Source organism: Pseudorasbora parva, chromosome 19 (assembly GCF_024679245.1).
Source record: "Pseudorasbora parva isolate DD20220531a chromosome 19, ASM2467924v1, whole genome shotgun sequence".
Taxonomy (NCBI): Eukaryota; Metazoa; Chordata; class Actinopteri; order Cypriniformes; family Gobionidae; genus Pseudorasbora; species Pseudorasbora parva.
Window position 1 is genome coordinate 36146319 of NC_090190.1, and position 19303 is coordinate 36165621.

The following is a 19303-nucleotide window of genomic DNA, read 5'->3' on the forward strand; positions in this document are numbered from 1 at the left end:
AAATAAAATGGATAAAATATCAAAGAACCTTGCCTCATCCACAAAATCATGTACCAGAACTCCAATGGGAGAAAAACAAACTATGTTTTGCCTGTCTGTTCACATCTCTTTCAGGTTGCGAATGTGTAATGCTCTTTTATAATTACGAAATGATGTGTTTAGTGCAAAAGATCATTAGCGCCAAACACAAGGTGAGGCAGTGACATTTCATCTCGTGTTATGTCAGCTTGAAAGAAAATTGTGAAGCCTTGTTTCAGGAAATTAGCTTCCAGGGGGATGTGAGAACGTTTGATTGTAGATGAAAGAGAGCGATATATTGAAATGGAAATGTGTCTGACTGACTGTGGATGTGAATATTACCCCTCAGGGATAAATAAAGCACATGCATTCAGATATCTCTCTATTTGCGCATTAAAAGCCTATGCGCATCTCTATACATGTGCTTTATTTGTTTATCTCTTCATCAGAGCAGTAGTTTTATCACATCCCCTGCCAGTGTTTTAAAGCCACTAATTTACTCAATCATTTATGGACATTTAACTAACATAGCCCGCTCAGCCACTTTTTGACCGTCCATTCTACTGTGTGACCAGCGTTTGATTTATACTACAAACACTTAGAAAATACTGCCAAAACAACATTCAGGCGAAATAACAAATGTGCATTTCCCTCTCAAAGCTCAACGTTCAGCAAGTACCCCGTTCATCATTACAGTGGCATTCAGCCTGTTATACATCCACTGCGATCAGATCAGACAGATGGGTATTATTATAGTACACATTGGTCCTTATGAGGAGACTCTTTCCTGCCTACAGAACGGTAAGTCATCGGTGTACATATACAATTCCCTACACATTTATATTTATGCTGATAATATGGACGATGTCAAGACAAATCATTATTTTGAGATCACTTTGCATTGATAAGGAAAAACACAAACTATGGGTTTCCCAGACGGGGGTTCGCAATCCCCTGGGGGTTTTATAACTGCAGGGGGTTTATGAGCTGATGAAAACCTAAAAACTTATTATAAAATGTTTTAGGAATTCCTCACATACAAAAATACTGTGCTATTTTAAAGGTTCCTCGTTTTGTTTTGGAGGTCTCCTACAATAGATTTACATGCATCCAAGGTCAAAAAAACACTTAAATTTTTTCATAATATACACTGCAAATCACCCAATTTCTTGAAAGGTCTGAAAACGGTTTGTTTGAAGAATCAGTCTCTCCAAACTCTTCCTTTCCGCCAGCCTACTCTGCTCTAATTGCTCAGATGGCCCAGTCTGTTGTGATTGGTCCACCGCTTACAGCGTGTCAGAAAAGCAATACATATCTGATTTTCACCTCCAACTTTCATCTTCCCCAGATCTTAATTCACTGTGATACGATGGTGTCAATTTTTCCATATCAAATCCAGCACAAGTTCTCATCCTTTGGAAAAGCATGCAAAGTGCATTTACAGTACTGAAAACAGTGTCTTCTCAACATGTCGAACAAACATGAACCAAACTCTTCCAGGACTACAGTGTTTGAGGGCGGGTCAAGGAAGACTTTGTTTGTGGGCAGCCAATGAAGACCATAGGCTGGTATTATGCAAATGTGTTACATGGTTACATAGGTGTGTAACAGAAAATAAAACATACTGTTGACGACATCTTTTGGCAGTTCAGAATCGATTTCTTTAGGAAACAATAACTTTGATCTTTAAACTGTGCAGACCCTTTACATTCACAAACAGCTATATTACACCGTATGGAGGTAATATAAGCATAATAGAAGCACTTTAAATAATGATTCAGAACATAGGAAAAATGCCAAAGCAATTTGTAAACCATTCCAAAAGTATATGAATTATACTTAATTGACGCAGCATGTTGGCTATTCTAAAATAAAGGTTTCAGTGAAGCACTTAAAATGGAAGTAAATGGGACAATATACTGGATTTAAAAGGATTTAAAGCAGAAATGTCACAATTTTATAAATGCACTTTATAATATTTTTTTTCTATTACATTTTTTATTATTTGAGCAGTAAAGCTGTTTAAATCATACTTTCTTTTTTTACAGTCGTTTTAAAGTTATAGCATTGTTATCATGGCAACAAGTTGTAAAATTGGATATGACTAAGCACATTGTAAACACTAAAACTTGGTTTGAGTAGAACCAACTCAAATTAAACAATTTAGTTCAATCAAATTAACTTTTATGAGTATCTAAAACTTTCTTTTTCTTTTGAGTTCTCAAAACTGATGCATGTTAAGTAATCTGAATTGTTTCATTTTTTGAGTTTTATGAACTTGTTTCTTTTAATTTAGACTAACTTAAATTTAACCGAAACTGGGCTGGGATTTCTGTTTCCCAGCAAGCTTTGCCACAAAAGGGACAGTAAATGCCAAAATTAAGTTATATTATGGTTTTCTTTGTGCACTATTAACATTAAGTGGGAGATTTAGTAGTGTTTAATGTTAGAGTTTCTGTTATTTTTTATAGGGTTATCATCGTGGTGACGAGTGGATCATTTGCATGAGCTTAGTTTGAGAACAGATATATATTAAATGTATTTTATTGCTGTCCTCGTTCAGCAAGTGCTATGCTAATGCAACCAAAGCATTGTGTAACCAATTAGCAAGGTGGTATTTATTGAATTGGCTAGTTAAAACTAGCTTCCACTACTAACAATTTGAGATTACATGATATTTTTAAGTTAAATGTAAGAATTAGCTTACTCAAATGTTTCAAGTTCAGAACAAATAAAATGTATGTTAACAAAATAAAAATCTGCAAGTTCTGCTTACTTAAACTTTAAATTTCTTAACTTAAATATGATGCAACTGAATGCCAAACTTATTTTGTGTTTACAATGCAGGAAAGCGATTAAACAAACTAAAATCATGTTAAAACACATTACTTCTGTCTTGTGGCTAAACTACGGAAACAGTGAGTAATTTAATTTATTTTATATTAGAAATAAAATGTTCTGTTATCTTAACAAAGCATATCACTTTATTTACAGCGAATCACAAATGCAAAATGTAATAAGTGATTCATCCTAAGGACACAGAAATATGACAGTAACATTAGAGACGCAAAACTCCCATCTGAACTCTGGGTAGGACAGAACAGACCTCATTTGTCCCCCCATCAAAAAGGACAGCGACAGTTTCAGATGGATTGTGGGTTAAACCGGATGAGTCAGACAATGTTCCTCATATAGTTTGCCCTGTTTAAAACAGCCTCCAGTTCTGCTAGAATATGTTGCACAGCCCAACACTTATCCGCAAGGACACACAGAGAGCAGTGTTAAAAGGGGAGACAGAGAAGTCAATTATGTTTGTTACATAAAAGAGGCTATTGTTACAGTATTTCTACTGGGACAATAAAACAATACAGCCTTAAAAATGAAGTTTAAGTTGTAACAGTCAATGCAAAGTACAATTTAGAGGCAATGAACCTACCATGTATTAAATACATTCTGAATACTGTGCCATTTCAAATCATGTCAAATGTATAGTAGTTTTATTATTATTCATTACAAATGATTATAACTCAAAATTCAATATTTTGAAAAAAGTTTTTACTCATAAAAAAAAAAAAAAAAAATCAACATTGATTGACCACTAATTTATAACATTAACATGACTGCCATCACACAACTGTAAATGTATATAATCAAGCTATTGTGCGCTAAGAAAAACTTTAAAAAGCTTTTAAGCAGCTTTTAAAACTTGGATTTTGTCATGGTCTGACTTTTCTATTATGCTCCTGATTTGATTCTCCATGCTCTTTTTTCCCCTCGCCGGTGTGTTTAAAGCATTTAAATATAGCCGAGCTGAGTGTAGCTGAGCTTTGATGAGGTTAAATGTGAAAGTGCTCTTCACAGAGGAGAACACGGCTTTATGGGATGAATGCGGCTGTACATTGTGGCTGCTCTCGCACAAAAGCCATCGCTGACAATGGTGGAGGGAAGGTAACTGGATGTACGTAAACACAAACACACACACACACTTTGCAGAGTGGCAGCTGGGCTCATCTGCCCAGCAGGGATAACGAAACAAAGACGGACGAGAGAAAGCAGAAACGAACGAGCATGAAAAAGATTAAATAAACTTGGTTGGTATAGCGCACCAAAGGAGTCGCACACATACAAGAGAAAATGAGTGAGCATGTATAAAAAAGGGGGGAAAATGCATGTTATATGAAATTGGTTAGAAGTGAGAGTGTGTGAGAGAGAGAGAGAGAGAGAAAGAGAAAATGACAGTGAGGGGGTGGGGAGGGAGAACGAGAGAGGCAAAAAAAAAGCACAAAGGATTCTGTGGCAAGAGAGATTGCAGTAGCCATACAGCAGCACTAGCGATGGAGTATGCAGGCCTGTTACAGCCTCGGGGCTTCTGGGTAAATAGAGAGAGCACAGCAGGATTGGCCTGGTTTGCTCTATGGCTTACCTAACGCTATTGTGAATGCAGATCTTCGCCGTTTTCAGAAACAGGTTCAGTTCCATTCAGATTCAATTCAATTCAGCTATGCTTTTCACTTTAAATGGCTAATCTTTATTCTGAAAATCTGAAAGGTTCCTGCAACATTAAAGATGTCAAGCTCACAATCATATTAATGGAGTACTGGCGTTAGAAATAAATCATCAGCGAGGGTTTTTGAGATTATATTTAAGATATGAAAGATTTGCACTACTTAGTAGTTTGTCTAGTCATGCATCACTTCTCTGTTGTTCGTGCTTAGAGTGATGGTTTCGTTCAAATCCGTATCTCTAAATACGAAGCTTCATTTATGCTAGAGACATGAAGGATTCCTCAAAAACCACATGTCTTGTTCAGAATTTTGCCTGGTGGACAATAAAAGGAGTTGGGGGAAAAAAAATCTCATAGACTTGCATTGAAGGAAGTTCCTGTTCTGTATCTAGAGACCAGACTTATCGAGAAGGGTGTTCTCTTTGGACCTGTAAATAAAGAGAGTATCTGACCGATGAGTAACCACCTAAAAAACATCCATAAGGTCTAAGCAACCGCATGGCAACCCCCTGGCAACAGGACTCTAACATCATGGCAGTCAAGTTTTGCACTGAAGAACGCCATTCGTATTTTCTTAAGTAAATGTAAACAGACATGGTCCAGAAGACAACCACTTAAAATACTCTAGCAACCACATAGCAACGGGCTAAAAAACATAAGCATCATGGCAATGGCCCACAACACCTAACATCTTGACCAACAAGTTTTGGAACTGGCGAACAACACTCGCATTTTCTTTAGGAAATAGTAATCACCCAAAATACCTTAGCAAACACATAGCAATGCCCTGGCAACTGCCCACAACACCTAACATCATGGCAATCAAGTTTTTGCATCTTTAGGAAATGTACAGACTTGGGCTAGTAGACAACCACCCAAAATACCTTAGTAACCCCACTTTAGCAAAAGGCTAAAAAACATTAACCTTATGACAGTGAGTTTTCCATGAGCAACCTCGACTCTTATAATCTTCAGTGTCACTGTTTGTAAATATTTCAAAAACAACGAAATGTTTCAAATGTTTTGCACATGGCTGATTGACCTAAAAGAGCCTGAAAATATAGACAAGGTTCAAGATTGAGTCAAATGCCAGACTCTATATTTGTGGCTGTAATGCAATGGGACATCATAAAAGGTTCGATTCAAACATACATACTGCGAATTGCCTCTGTAGTTGAAAACATGAGCCATTATGGATGTTGCAAGCGTGCTCCTATTGTTCGAAACCATTTTGTCATTGTTGACTCTGCCGCTCACTCTCTGTCAATTGTGGCAATAATGGATGGTGCATTTAGAGGAAAATGTGAACCAGAGAAACAAAAATAAATACAGCAATATCATTTTAGACATTCAGAGTTGATAAAGAGTGGGAACTACAGGGATTTTGCTTTTGTGTTTGTATAATAATTTGCATGAATGCAGACTCGTGAACATTTTGACCTTTTAAAGCGAACATTGTTTCTAATAAAAAGCCTCATAGATAACAGAATAAAGATGTTAACATTTTCTGAAGAATATGTGAGGGGTGTACGATTGTGCAAAACTCCACGTCATTATGTTAGGATGTTGTGGATGGTTGACAGGGCATTGCTATGTGGTCTTCTGTGTGTGTTTTTTATGGGTTTACCAAAAGAAAAAAGAAAACCATTTTAGATTGCCATCAAAGCAGAAGATAACTCGAACCATTTTGATAATGCAGAAGTTAACATTTGCATTTCCTAAACATAGCACCATTAGTAAACCTGCAGGGATTCATAGGAAAGAAGGAAGGCAACAGATGATAAAGAAAAACATATTTTGTTCTTTTCCACGGCAGTGCCGATGGCTTAGAGAGGTTTTCTTTCCTTCAAGCACACACAGCAGAGATGCTTATATCCTCTGGGAGAGAAGAACATTTACAGAACAGCAAACATTTCACAAGTCTCTAATGGCATCTTCAGCACTGACAGATTGACAGGAAAGGTAAAGAGAATGATGATGACCTCAGACATAATGAAAGTACTCATGGCTCTCTAAGTGGTAATATATTATCATCTTTAACAGCTGCTTTACTTCTCATACATGAGAATCTGTCAAAATGTTATTAATATGGAGAGAGGTCACTACTTCAGGAGGGTAAATCTGTAACAGTTCCTTCATGGTTAATATCTTTTCAAAGACTATCACATTATAGACGGCAATGCTTCTGATAAAGCTGATAATCACCATGGAAAGCAGAGCCCTATATTTTCAATTATCTAATAACAGTTAATTCATAAACAAATTATTTTAAACTAATTTCAGCAAACATTAATGGTGATTTAACATTATGACACAATTGCCATAATTATGAGATAGATGGGAATATGGACAGACAAATGAATGGATGGACGGACGGACGAATGGATGGGCAGATGAATCGATAGATCGATGGACAGACTGACAAACAGATAGATGAATGGCTGGACAAACATTATACAGCTCTGACTTCTCAATGTTACTTCTTAATTTTTTCCAGAGATGTATATTACAGACACATAAATGACTGGATGGATGAGCTGAGCATAAAGATAGACAAAACAGATGACAGATAGATAGATAGACAGAGGTAGGGACAGACCGATAGATGGACGGATGGACGGACAGACAGATAGATGGACAGAGGGATGGGAAAATAGAAACTTTACTTTGAACCAAATGCTGCATCAATGAGCCAATATTGTCAATGCAAACAATAATCATGTCAATAAACTTATGCCGGAAAAACAAATGACTGCATTGCATAGAATCCTCAACAATTCGGTTGCTACGAGACCATTTAGTCAGTTTTGGATGTCAAGTAGGAATATTCTAGCCTAGAAATCTAGACGCACCCTAGCGGCAGCAAATTTAATTTGCCCGCAAGTGTGGTCTAGCAACTCTCAATTCCTATCTGAGCTGTATTCCTCAGAATCTGGACGGCCCAATCACATCGTGTATAGAGTCGGCGGGCGGGGCCATAATGACGACGGCCGAGTTGCGTTTGCGTGCTTCTAGTAACACAGTCTTCTAGTAAACACAGAAACTGGCGAACGGCGGCGGTCTTTCGAATCAGCTCTGCCCGCGCCTCCGGAAGACTTGGAGTAAAGCTTTCCTCTGAGAAAAGAACAAAGAGCGGCACTGAAGTCATTCTTAAAAAGGGAAGATGTGTTCGGAGTTTAGCCGACCGGATACGGCGAATGTTTAATCAGTCAGCGAGCTCCCCCCCGTCGTTGCTCCGGTTGGTGTAGCGCTATCCTATCGCGTGCAGAGGGAGTTTGAAAGACAACCGTTTATCCCGCCCCTCGGACTGAGCCCTGTCTATGGTGAGTTTCCAGACCAAACATCTTGATGTGGGTCTGGCTTGTCAGGCTAGGAATATTCCACATTCATCTTTGAATTAAATAGTGCATGAAAATCATATGCCCACCATGAGACAATCATTCCTGAAATATTATAATTGCTTTAACAGGTGTAAAACTTGGGCCACTCTATCGCCATCTGTAGATGAAACGAAACAATTGCCCGTTCCTTGTTCTTTAACATCAGTTAAAGCACAGATGAATGAGATTCAAAATACAAAGCATCTTCAGTAGACAACTATGAAATTGAAATATTCAAAAGCATAATCATGACTTTAAGATTGCAGTATGTACAGAAACCCGAATCTGCTCGAGGCTTGTTTCTATTCTACACGCTAAGCTTACTTCAAGCCTAATGGGGGAAGAAGCTTAGCTGGATTTTTAATTAAATGATATTACACTTTAATATAGTCGCTCTCATTTTCTCTCTCTCCCAGTGTTCCTTTTCTGCCACAGTGCAAAACCAGAATATACAACCGTTCTCATGCCGGCAAGGACAAATGGGCAGATGAGTTTCCAAAAGCCCATAAAAAAACGAAAGTGATTTACGTAGACTCATATTTGAAGATTACTTTGATCTTCCAAATGGCTGAAACCCACATCCATCCGAAGTCTCGCTCTCAGAGGAAAACCCATGCAGATAACCGGAGTCTGGATTTGGATGACATGGGCAGACTAAGCTGATATTATGCCTGCTGAGGCTGTCTTACACATGTCACTCTGCATGTCATGCTTCCCTGGTAGAGGAGCTCGGAGAGAGCGGTGCCACAAATACTGATTGCTCTTTTTAGTGAACCATACTTCCAGTGATGAACAATCGGCCATGGAGCATGAAAAGGTAAAAAAAAAAAAAAGCATGCTCTTAGGACAAGGCCGTATGCGGCAACCTCAAGAGAGAATCAAAAATAAGGCCTCTGTCATGGATCATAATACAATTGTATCGCTTCAAAAGTACCAGACACATGCGTTTTATAGCTGTACAGTACTTACCTCTGATGGCGATTTGAAGGTGTGGAAAGATCAAGGGCTGTCTGAAATGAAGTTGGAATACATCAAACACAATTTCCAAAAGCATAGCTGGTCACACCTGTCTGCTATTCTCATTGGTCAACAAATGCCTACATAAAATGTTCACAAACCTTTGGTTACATCACAAAGTGTCATTTTCAAAAACTCTCAGCTACTTAACTTTGTCAGATACCAGTCGAGCAGAAGTACAACAGAACCGGAAAATTGAATCACTGTAAGTGTGAATGTCGGTTTAATGATTTGTTTAATTAAAGTGTTTATGGCTATTAAAGCTGAAATAAAACAAAATGTAAATATACATGAAAAATGTAAACTTAAAAAATTAAACAAAAATAGGACATGTTGAACAAATAAAATAAAATATTTAAGCTGAAGTATTAAATTTAATAAAACCGAGATAAATAAACTAATGGGATAATTTGCCCGAAAATGAAAATTGACTTGACATATTAACGCATTAAGTTCAGGAAGGCGCCATAAAAATTCTAACCAATAACAATAAGCTGATCATTTTCATTTTATGGCTATTAATAGCCAATACTAAAATTCTGTAATAAAATAAAAATCAATCATTTTAGATGTGATTTTACACAAATGATTTCAGACATTAAAACATCATCGTGTACAGCATGAAGTGATATTGTAAGATTAGTTAAAGTGTCATGAATTATTATTGTTTTAAAGATGTACTTTACAAGATGTACACATATATTCTAAATGGGCATGCACATTAAACACAAATCAACATTTTCAATCAAAATCAAGTTTTTGGTCTTTTAGTATGAATATGTTAGCCTTATTGCTATCTATATAGCATGCTCCAAAACAATGACAGCATTTGCATATAGAAGTGTTCAATCTGTCAATATGGATCAATGGATGACAGTATGGATTTGATGACATCAGATTTTCTGTCCAATCAAATGCTCTCTAGAATCGAAAGCGTCCCACCCCCTACCATTACACTGTAAATAGACGCTGAAGCTGTGGCTGAAATCGGTAACTTGTTCAGTTCACACAATTACTATTTTCTATATGGTGAATGGTACATAATGCACTACATGGGGATAGGGAACGCACCAACATAAATTACACCTTTTTCAAACGTTCTCAGCGTAACTATAGCCACGGTTTTACATTAAATCTAAAATGGGAATCTATTAGACTGAGCCTGTCAAAAGCGGCATTACCGAGCTCAGCGGCTCTGGCCAAGCTGTTGCTATTTTTAAAACGGGGAGGGGCTGTTCAATATGTCCCGCCCTGTCTTTCTGTTTTAGCGGAAATTATGTCAACACTGAAAAATGCTGTCGTTTCAAGGCACTTCAATGGGCCTTTAAATATGCAATATGATGGCTATGGGTATATTCATCAGCTGATAAACAATGTGCTACTGTATATTGTGTATTAAGACACATTTTAAAAGTTTTTACTAAACAGTTACTACTTTATACAAGCTTTCTGAAAACAATCTGCTGTCCTTCATTCACAAAATATAACTTTTTTCTCTTGACTGCTGTCCCGCCTTGAAAAGAAAAGCGACGTGTCAAACAGGGGACAAACATGAGTGAGTGCAAGACTGGGTGAGTGAATGATGGTCGTACGTTCTACCGGTGATGGAAAACAAATGAAAAACACATACCACAAAGGACAGAGAAAGTGGGAGAGAGAAACAACATAGGGAACGCAAAACAGAAATGAGAAGTTTCTGAAGTCTGTCGGGGGCTTCAACTAGACATGTGTGGGAACGCAGATAAGTGCAGGAGGCAGGAAAAAAAGGAAAAATAATGACAGTTCCCTGCGGAGCTGGATAAGAAAGCTTATATTTGGACGGTTTCTGCAAGATGGAGCCTACGTTGCTATTGCGTAATTGACAAAAAGAGTGAGACATAATGGAAGCGGTAGGAGGGGCTTTGAAAAGCAGGAGACTAAGGGCAAACGGGGGCAGCTGAATAATTCATTCAAATTTTAGGTCTTGTTCTCACACATCTATTATTGAACATTAGCATGCTGTCAGAAACCGAGATAGAAGCGGCAATTTCACAGATTTAGCTGAAGCCTTGTCGCCCAATTGGAACATGTAAAGCATTTATGGATGAAAAGCTTCCTTTGAAGTCTTTAATGAATGTCAGGGGAAATGATTTGTCACTACGCCAAAAATACGGCACTATAAGCGTGCCCTCATAGAAGCGTTTAAATTTATATGACCACAAGTTTTGTCTGAGGCTCTCCGTTTGCTTTGATGAGATTTCCGTTTGATTCAGGGTATCATTTATCATGTCTCTTCTCTAAGATGGCCACACATGGCCATGCGCTGTCACATTTCAGAGAGAAAACCGACTAGACATATCTGTCATTGGGTTATTCAGCTTCAGTTACAGGCACTTCCATGTCCCAGGGGATGTTTTTTATCAAAACTAACAGAATTCAGCCCCAGACGTTCATTCTTAAAATATATAATTCATCATAAAAATATTCATTATTGTATTTTAAACCTCTGACAGCATTAAAAAAAGAGTGGGATGTAATATTTATTGTGCGTGGGAATTAATATTCATCATGTGAAATTTATTTACATGCATTTCTAGAGTTAAAAGTAAAAACTGACAGGATTTAAAGGAATGGTCAAATGTTTCTACGGTTAAAGACACAAAAATATGATGTGGACAATGAACACAGCTGCTGCTAAAGCCAGAATAGATGAGAGCACCTGCAGAAAAACTGAAACATCACACTGAAGGCACCGGATTTCTGTACAGCATATCCTCAATAGAACCTCATATAGATACAATAATGCCAGCATGAAAGATACAAACAGTGTTTCTGATTGTCTAGCATACACCTAAAGAATAAAACACAACTAACAAGAAATCTGTCGATCAAAGCATGAATTATTAGGAGCCAAACGCAGATAATGAATGAATTTAGATTCTATTAAATGTGAAGAGAGTGGCCTCTCAGACTGGTGACTGTCTAAAACTGCCCCACGGGCAAAAACATTTCCTAATTAAATATTGATCTCTAAAGAAGGTAATTAACCAACTGTGAAGGTAGTTGGGCACAAAATGATTGGACTGGGAAATGTTGCTTGTATGATCCTGTTCTGGGCAGAGGAGAGACTTATGACGCCAATCTCCGGGTCTGAATAGTATACTCAACAGATAATTCTGCTCTGAAAAAATCTTGTTGAATTACAGACTCACAGTAACAGCTTACAGAAGCAAATACTTATGACCACCAAAGCATAATAATCTACTTTTCAGAACAAGTTAACTTTTCAGCAACACCACAAAACAGCCTGTCTAAATTCTGTGCATAGTTGTCTGTTTGGTCAGGACCACCATCCTCAAAGATGACTGACAATTAGCATAGTTTGGATTGGCGGTATGGTTCTGTTCTGGGCAAGAACTCCCTGCGCATTTATGCGGCCTAGCATGGATAAGATCAGGGAGAGCAACTCCTTAGGGTAAACAGAACAGAACCAACATAATGTATTGCAGATATCAATAATGTCAATATTTAAATTATAAAAAAATAATTCAGGAATTTAGTCTGATTCAAGGGGATATTAAAATACCTCTAAAATACGGTCTTTCGAATCAGCTCTGATCGCGACTCTGGAAGACTTGGAGTTAAGCTTTTCTCTGAGAAAATAACAAAGAACGGCACTGAAGTCATTCTTAAAAAGGGAAGATGTGTTCGGAGTTTTGCCGACCGGATACGGTGAATGTTTAATCTGTCAACAAGCTCTGTGTCACCTTCGTTGCTCTGGTTGGTGTAGCGCTATCCTATCGCGTGCAGAGGGAGTTTGAAAGACAACCGTTTATCCCTGTCAATGGTGAGTTTCCAGACCAAACATCTTGATGTGGGTCTGGCTTGTCAAGCTAGATTGTACCAATAATATCTGTCTGCAGAGCCGCAGTTTCACCCCAGCCGCGGTTTTGCCCCGCGCATGCACAGTTTCACTAAAGGGGGTTTTACCCTCGCATGCGCAGTTTCACGGCCATGTTCACGGCACGCTGATACATTTGATTTTTAAATCTTAATTCTGTCCTAAAACTATCTATTGATTATTGTTGCTCCTGCTGATATTTTTTTGCATCTGCTGTCAGCCAGAGGCCTTCAGGCTCCTTTATATAAAACAATATAAAACAATGCTGTCATGAACACTTAAATATTTCTATTATGTTTTTTGTGTGTTTTTTCCCCCCAAAAACGAACAGCCTGGTATAATAAACACCATGTATTTGCAATGCCTGGTATAAAAAAAAGAACTTTCGAATAGACATTTCAAAGGTATCTATAATTATTAAATTATTAGTCTAAAGTCAAAATAACTAATTCCTCAAGTTGATTAATTCTGCCTGGGGTAAATGCATAAACTTGAACACAAATAAAACATACTTTTAAACAGGCTGAAAGTGTGAGCATATTATTAATTTGTTGGAGACATAACCAAGAAACTAATTTAATTTACATTTATTTTGTACATTTACAATTTACATTTTAAACATTTCATTATTTTACCATTATAGTTGATCACTAACTAATAACTATAAAATCAAACAAGTTTAATTACAATAAATAAATAAATAAAAATGTAGTTTTATTCCCTTTCAGTGCCGTAACTATAGATATCCATAAGAAAGGCTAGATGTCTTACGGCGGAGTCACCATCATCATCACCGGCGGCCATCTTGTCACAGGCAAGCTTTCTGTCGGGCTCTGTGGAACCTGATGTAAGGTGAGTGATCTGTACGAACATAAATACTCTTATCTCGCTGAAATCTTGACGGATTTACAAATGGTTTGGTTTCTTACAAACGTTATTAACATAGCTACAAATCTGGATGCTTTAACACGTTGAAATTGCAGCTTTTCTTTTCGATAAACGACTTAATCGTGCAGCTTATGTAAAAAAAAAATATATATATATATATATTCTAGCCGCTATAAGTCTGTGCCAGTACTTCACACAATTATTCTGCTTGTTTCCTAAGAAACTACAGGGTCCCCTGTATATATATATATATATATATATATATATATATATATATATATATATAATATTTTTGCACAGTTTTAGTAGCCTATATATTGATTTAACATAAATACCTTGTGTGTGTGTGTGTGTATATTCATTGCACCTATCTGTTCTGTTCAATGTTACTTTCATATTGAAGTCCATGGTTATAATTATTAATAAGTATTTAGTGGCATAACTACATCTCTGACGTTTATAACAAATGAAACAGTTTGAAAATCGGTTGAAATTTGAGCAAGTTTTGGTTATTTAAAAGTACATGCACCATTAAAACACACGGTTACGAGTGAGCGAGCTGCCTGTGACAAGATGGCCGCAAGTTGCGGACGGCGACCTCCATTGGCCAACAGCGCGCACGAGACATCTAGCCTTTGTTATGGATATCTATGGCCGTGACATCCATCTCGAAGACATAACGACACAATGCGCATGCGCGGTCAGAACTGCTGTGGTAAAACTCTGGTTGGGGTAAACTGTGGCTCTGCAGTCAGACCCTTCTCGATAGTACTGTAGGAGCTTATATATGTTACTAATTAAAATGTTCATTTTTACAAACCTATATCGATTCTTAAATCCCCAAAATGAATGAGCCTATCCTGTTTTCAGTTGATGAATAGGAAGGAACATTGTAGTGCGCCTCCCATCCAATAAATCGCAATAATCTCTGTGCTATATATATCATACAATGATATAAAACAAAGTCCATTTTATCATGAAATTCAATACATAATACATTAATACCGTTCTGGCGCTGCAGCATGAGATCCATCTGGCGCACCTCAGCTCTGCTCAAGAGAAGCGGCCTGAAGCGGTGAACTGATCTTCTCTTCCGGCATTTACAGCGTGAAATAAATATGAATCTGAAAGTGTTAAAAGATACAGTACAACTTACCCAAATCTGTATCATGACAGATAGAATCGCTCAATCAGTGTAGAACTACAGAAAGGCATCAGCAAAACAGCTTGAAAAACAATATCAGTGAGCACAAACTCACTAGACAGCTAGAAAAATTAACTCTAGAGAGGAGCATTTTTCTTAATATAGGCTATGCACCATATTATATTTATTATAATTTATTATAAATAAAACGTTCTTCAATATTCAATGAATGTATGAATAAATCTGGCATGTTTTTAATACAGCCATATGTTTATATAAATAAATAAAAAATAATTGGAGTAGAAATATGATTATGTAATTGTAAAGTTAATATTATAACTTTATTAATAACTTAAAAAGTTATATAATAAATAAAGTTTAGTATAACTTTTAAAAAACATACTTGAGTGTAATTTGTGTTTGTATACAAATCAGTTAGCTTTTACCTTCAATATTACAGTAAGCTAATGTAGGCCAAACCAAAAGCAAATTTCTCTCATAAGAACACTGCTGAATGTACTAGACACTGACCTTAGAAGGCCATATTTATTATCTACATTATTATTAATCATAAAAACTGTCTACAGACAGACTTTGGAGCCTATTTAAGCTGTTTTTCCCAAAGAAAAACATTATAAAAAAAACAATGTTTTAATGTGACTTAAGACAGTAGCCTTGGCAGACCAAATTTATTTTTCATAGTTTTGATGAAAAATTTAGTCCACAGACAGAGATTTGATCTCAGAATCTAAACGCAAAGAGCATAGCAAACTGAGCTAAAGAAAGAGCAAAATAAACGTTTGTGTTTACATTCTGTGCTCATCAGTCTGTATATATCTATATAATATATGCTTGTTATTCACAGCAATTTACTGCTAAAAAGTTTAGTTTTTGCAAGAAATTAATGCTTTTATTGAGCATGGATGCATTACATTGATTAAAAGAATTACAATGAAGACTTTTACATTGCTACAAACAGTTGCTGTTCTTTACAACTTTCTACTCATCAAAGAATCCAAAATATTATCATGCTTTCCACATAAATATTAAGCAGCACAACTGTTTTAAACATTGATAATAATAAGAAATGTTTCTTGAGCAGAAAATCATCATATTAGAATGATTTCTGAAGGATCATGTGGCACTGAAGACTGGAATAATGATGCTGAATTCAGCTTTGCCAGATATATTGAATTGACAACAGTTACTTTAAATTTTAATGATATCTCACATTAATAATGTTTTAGTTTTTTTTATTTCTTATAACATCTTATACCAAGCCCAAATTTTTAGCCATGTTAATTGTGTTTCATGTTAAAAATGTCCCATACCTGTTTGTTAACCAATGGCAGACACATGGTATTCAGGATGTATTCAGAAGAGCGGCCATTTTAGTCAAAAGTGTCATATAGCAATATTGAAGAAACTGCATGATAAGGTAAAGTGGACAGACTGATGCTTACCTGTAAATGTGATCGGGCCTTCAGGTTGAGGATTAGCACCACAGACCCTTAATTATTCAGCAACCATCGTGCAGTGTAGATATGGAAACAAGGACATGGGAAGTGGTGCACTCACTGAGCCTCAGGCACTCTTCTGGGTGAAGATAAAGCTGCTGACAGGAAGGTATACGCCAGGTTAACACTTTCACCTGACTATTTTTTAAAGTGTGTGCATGCTGAAGTCTGTACATTACACTAGTTCAGCTGAAAGTTTCCAATTCAATGACCAAAGTAACAGAAACTAGTTTTTTAACAATCTCCACTTTGTCTGTTTAATTACATACTTGATCCTACTCTAATTTAATGTGCAGGGAAACTAAAGTGAGTTCTGTACGGCAACCAGTGCCAACCCATTTTAAACTAGTTCCTGGTTTCTAGCTGGTTTATATTTGGTCAAAGCTGCTTATTGGCTGGTAGGCACACTTGGAGTTAGGCTGGAATATACTACACAACTTTTAAAACACTATGGCCTGGTTTCACAGACAGGTTTTAGATTAAGCCAGGATTAGGCCTTAGTTCAATTAGGGCATTTAAGTAGCTTTTATAAACATGCCTTATTGTGCATACTGAGAATATAATGGCACTGATATATTTTTAGATATGTCTGTCCAAGTTGCTTACATTTACAACAGCTCAAACATACATTAGTCTGGGACTAGTTTAAGTCACTGTCTGTGAAACCAGGGTATGCATCATGCTGACTTTGTAAATGGTAACAGAGGAAAAACTGGGCATGATACACTGCCAGACTTTCAAGTCATTAAGAACACAAAAATCTCACACATGACAAATGAAAACAATATTATGTTTTCTATAACTTGGTCAAAATATTAACCGTGTTTGATATCCTCCTCCGACTGGATGGAATCGAACTTCTGGATGGAATCACACACTCACGATTTTCTGTGAAATGTGTCAACTTGTCAAGTGTCATTAGTGTCAACTTCTCCAGACTGTAAATCAGGGCAAAAATCTGGGTAAAACTCATAAAGTGTATTTCAGCTAGGGCTGCAAAGTTTCCAGAAACTTTCCAGAATTTTTGGGAAATATTCCAGGATACTTTGGGAAATTTTCAGAAACTTGTCCCAGACAATCAAATGACCAGCTTACCAACTAATTGATGTTTTATTAACAAATTTCAGGAGAAGCACATTCAGACAAATAAACCTAATTAAACACAAGTGGAGCATGCTCAGATAATTAAAACGAGAGGAGCACATTAAACTAATCAGTTAATCAACGATATGAGGTGTATATATACACCTGATTTACCTTCTTTCGGTGACATATTCTTAGCATACACGCCAATTCATAATCTTTACTCTATTTAATTGATGTAAGTGTGAACTCGTGAGAGACCAGCAAGAATCCAGTCACCATGTTCCATAACATGCTGGATTTTCCAATAAACTTCAACCTATAATGTTATTCATCAATTATTCTATAAACTACTCTTAAAAATAAAGGTTCTTTACTGGCATCTGTGGAGAACTTTTAACATCCATGGAACCTGTCCAATTTACAAAAAGATTTTTATAGTGGAAAAGGTTCTTTAGATGATTCAAATGTCCTTCACACGAAGAACAAAAGCCTGTTTTAAGAACTGTGCACTGTTCTTTGGGGAAACCAAAAATGGTTCTTCAATGGCACTGCTGCTGTAAAAAACAATCAAATCAATGAAATGGGAACCAATATTTTGCGAAAAGTGTATTTTGTAATAAGTGTAATAAAGCTGAAAGGTTGTAAAACCTTTGTATTGTTTAAATCTTCAACCATAAAGATGAACTTTACCACATACTAAGCATTTAGGCCTCTCCTGATCCACTTTAATATCTGCTTTGCAATTATCTGACTAGACACTGTAAAGGACACTGATCAAAGTACTAAAGGTCTCTGGCCTTAATGGAACCGTGCTGCTCCATTAATTGAGGTGAAGACTCAAACTCGGTTTGCTATAATTGGCTCTGTTAGTGGTGCTTACTTGTGATTGGTTGACACTGCAATAATAAAAGCTTTGAAGCTGGGGAGATTTCACCTACACTTACAGTGCAGCATCACGCTGTGGTGAGAATATTATGGAGGCCTGGAAATGCTGCTTGTACATTTAAAGTGCTATTCTGGGGAGGAAAGGTTCTCATATGACTGCAATGAGCCCACAAGAAGGGCCATTTTACAAAATGTTTGCGATCTTCTTCTAAGCCTGCAGGGTGGAAGGTTTATGACAAATGACGCTGCCAGAAAACAAGTACTTTGGCTCTTTTGCTTTGGGAGAAAATGAAGTGTCATTTTATATTGATTTCTCTCACTCTCTAACACATACGTGCACACAGCATGAAAGACAATGCATCAACTCGTAGCATTAATGTTTAATGCAATAAATGCGCTCATTAATGCATGCCGCACACTATATAGTTGAGACATGGGCTGGTTGTCACACTTTACAACAACAACAACAAAAAGCTATTGAATATGTGTGAATATGCAATTATTCCAGCAAAAATATATCATTCATTTAAAGGGTTATTCTCCTATGCAGTTTCCATTGTAAACAGTGCATCTCTTTTAAATTCAACGGCAGCTAAAGCTGTTCACGTGAGCACCATGACGCATGCGTGATATTTACAACGTAAAACTGCGTAGTAGACTGACACGGGTTAGAACTAAATTGTTGAATAAAGTTTGTCTTTTCGCACAAAAAGTATTCTCTCATCACTTCATAAAATTAAGGTTGAACCACTGGAGTCACATGGTCTATTTTAATAATGTCTTCCGTACCTTTCTGGGCCTTGAAAGTGTTAACTCAATTACTGTCAATGAAGGGGTCAGAGAGCTCTTCATTTGTGTTCCGAAGATGAACGAAGGTAGGACAACATGAGGATGAGTAATTAATCACATAATTTAAATTTTGGGGCGAATTATTCCTTTAACACACTTTGCGACAACATGCCCCAGTGTCACTATATGGGGTAA

General features: G+C 36.8%; 1 protein-coding gene across 2 annotated transcripts in view; it reads right to left on the reverse strand.

Moving 5' to 3' along the window:
- jupb (junction plakoglobin b) overlaps window positions 1-19303 on the reverse strand; it is a 139909-nt gene that overhangs the window by 109891 nt on the left and 10715 nt on the right. Inside the window, exons 2-3 of one of the 2 annotated variants that reach the window (XM_067425896.1) lie at window positions 16295-16443; window positions 14693-14811 (exon numbers count right to left, since the gene is read on the reverse strand). The gene's annotated coding sequence lies outside the window, so the exon portion shown is untranslated. Of the gene's footprint in view, window positions 1-14692; window positions 14812-16294; window positions 16447-19303 lie in introns of both variants that reach the window. The other variant, XM_067425897.1, reaches the window with a different exon arrangement.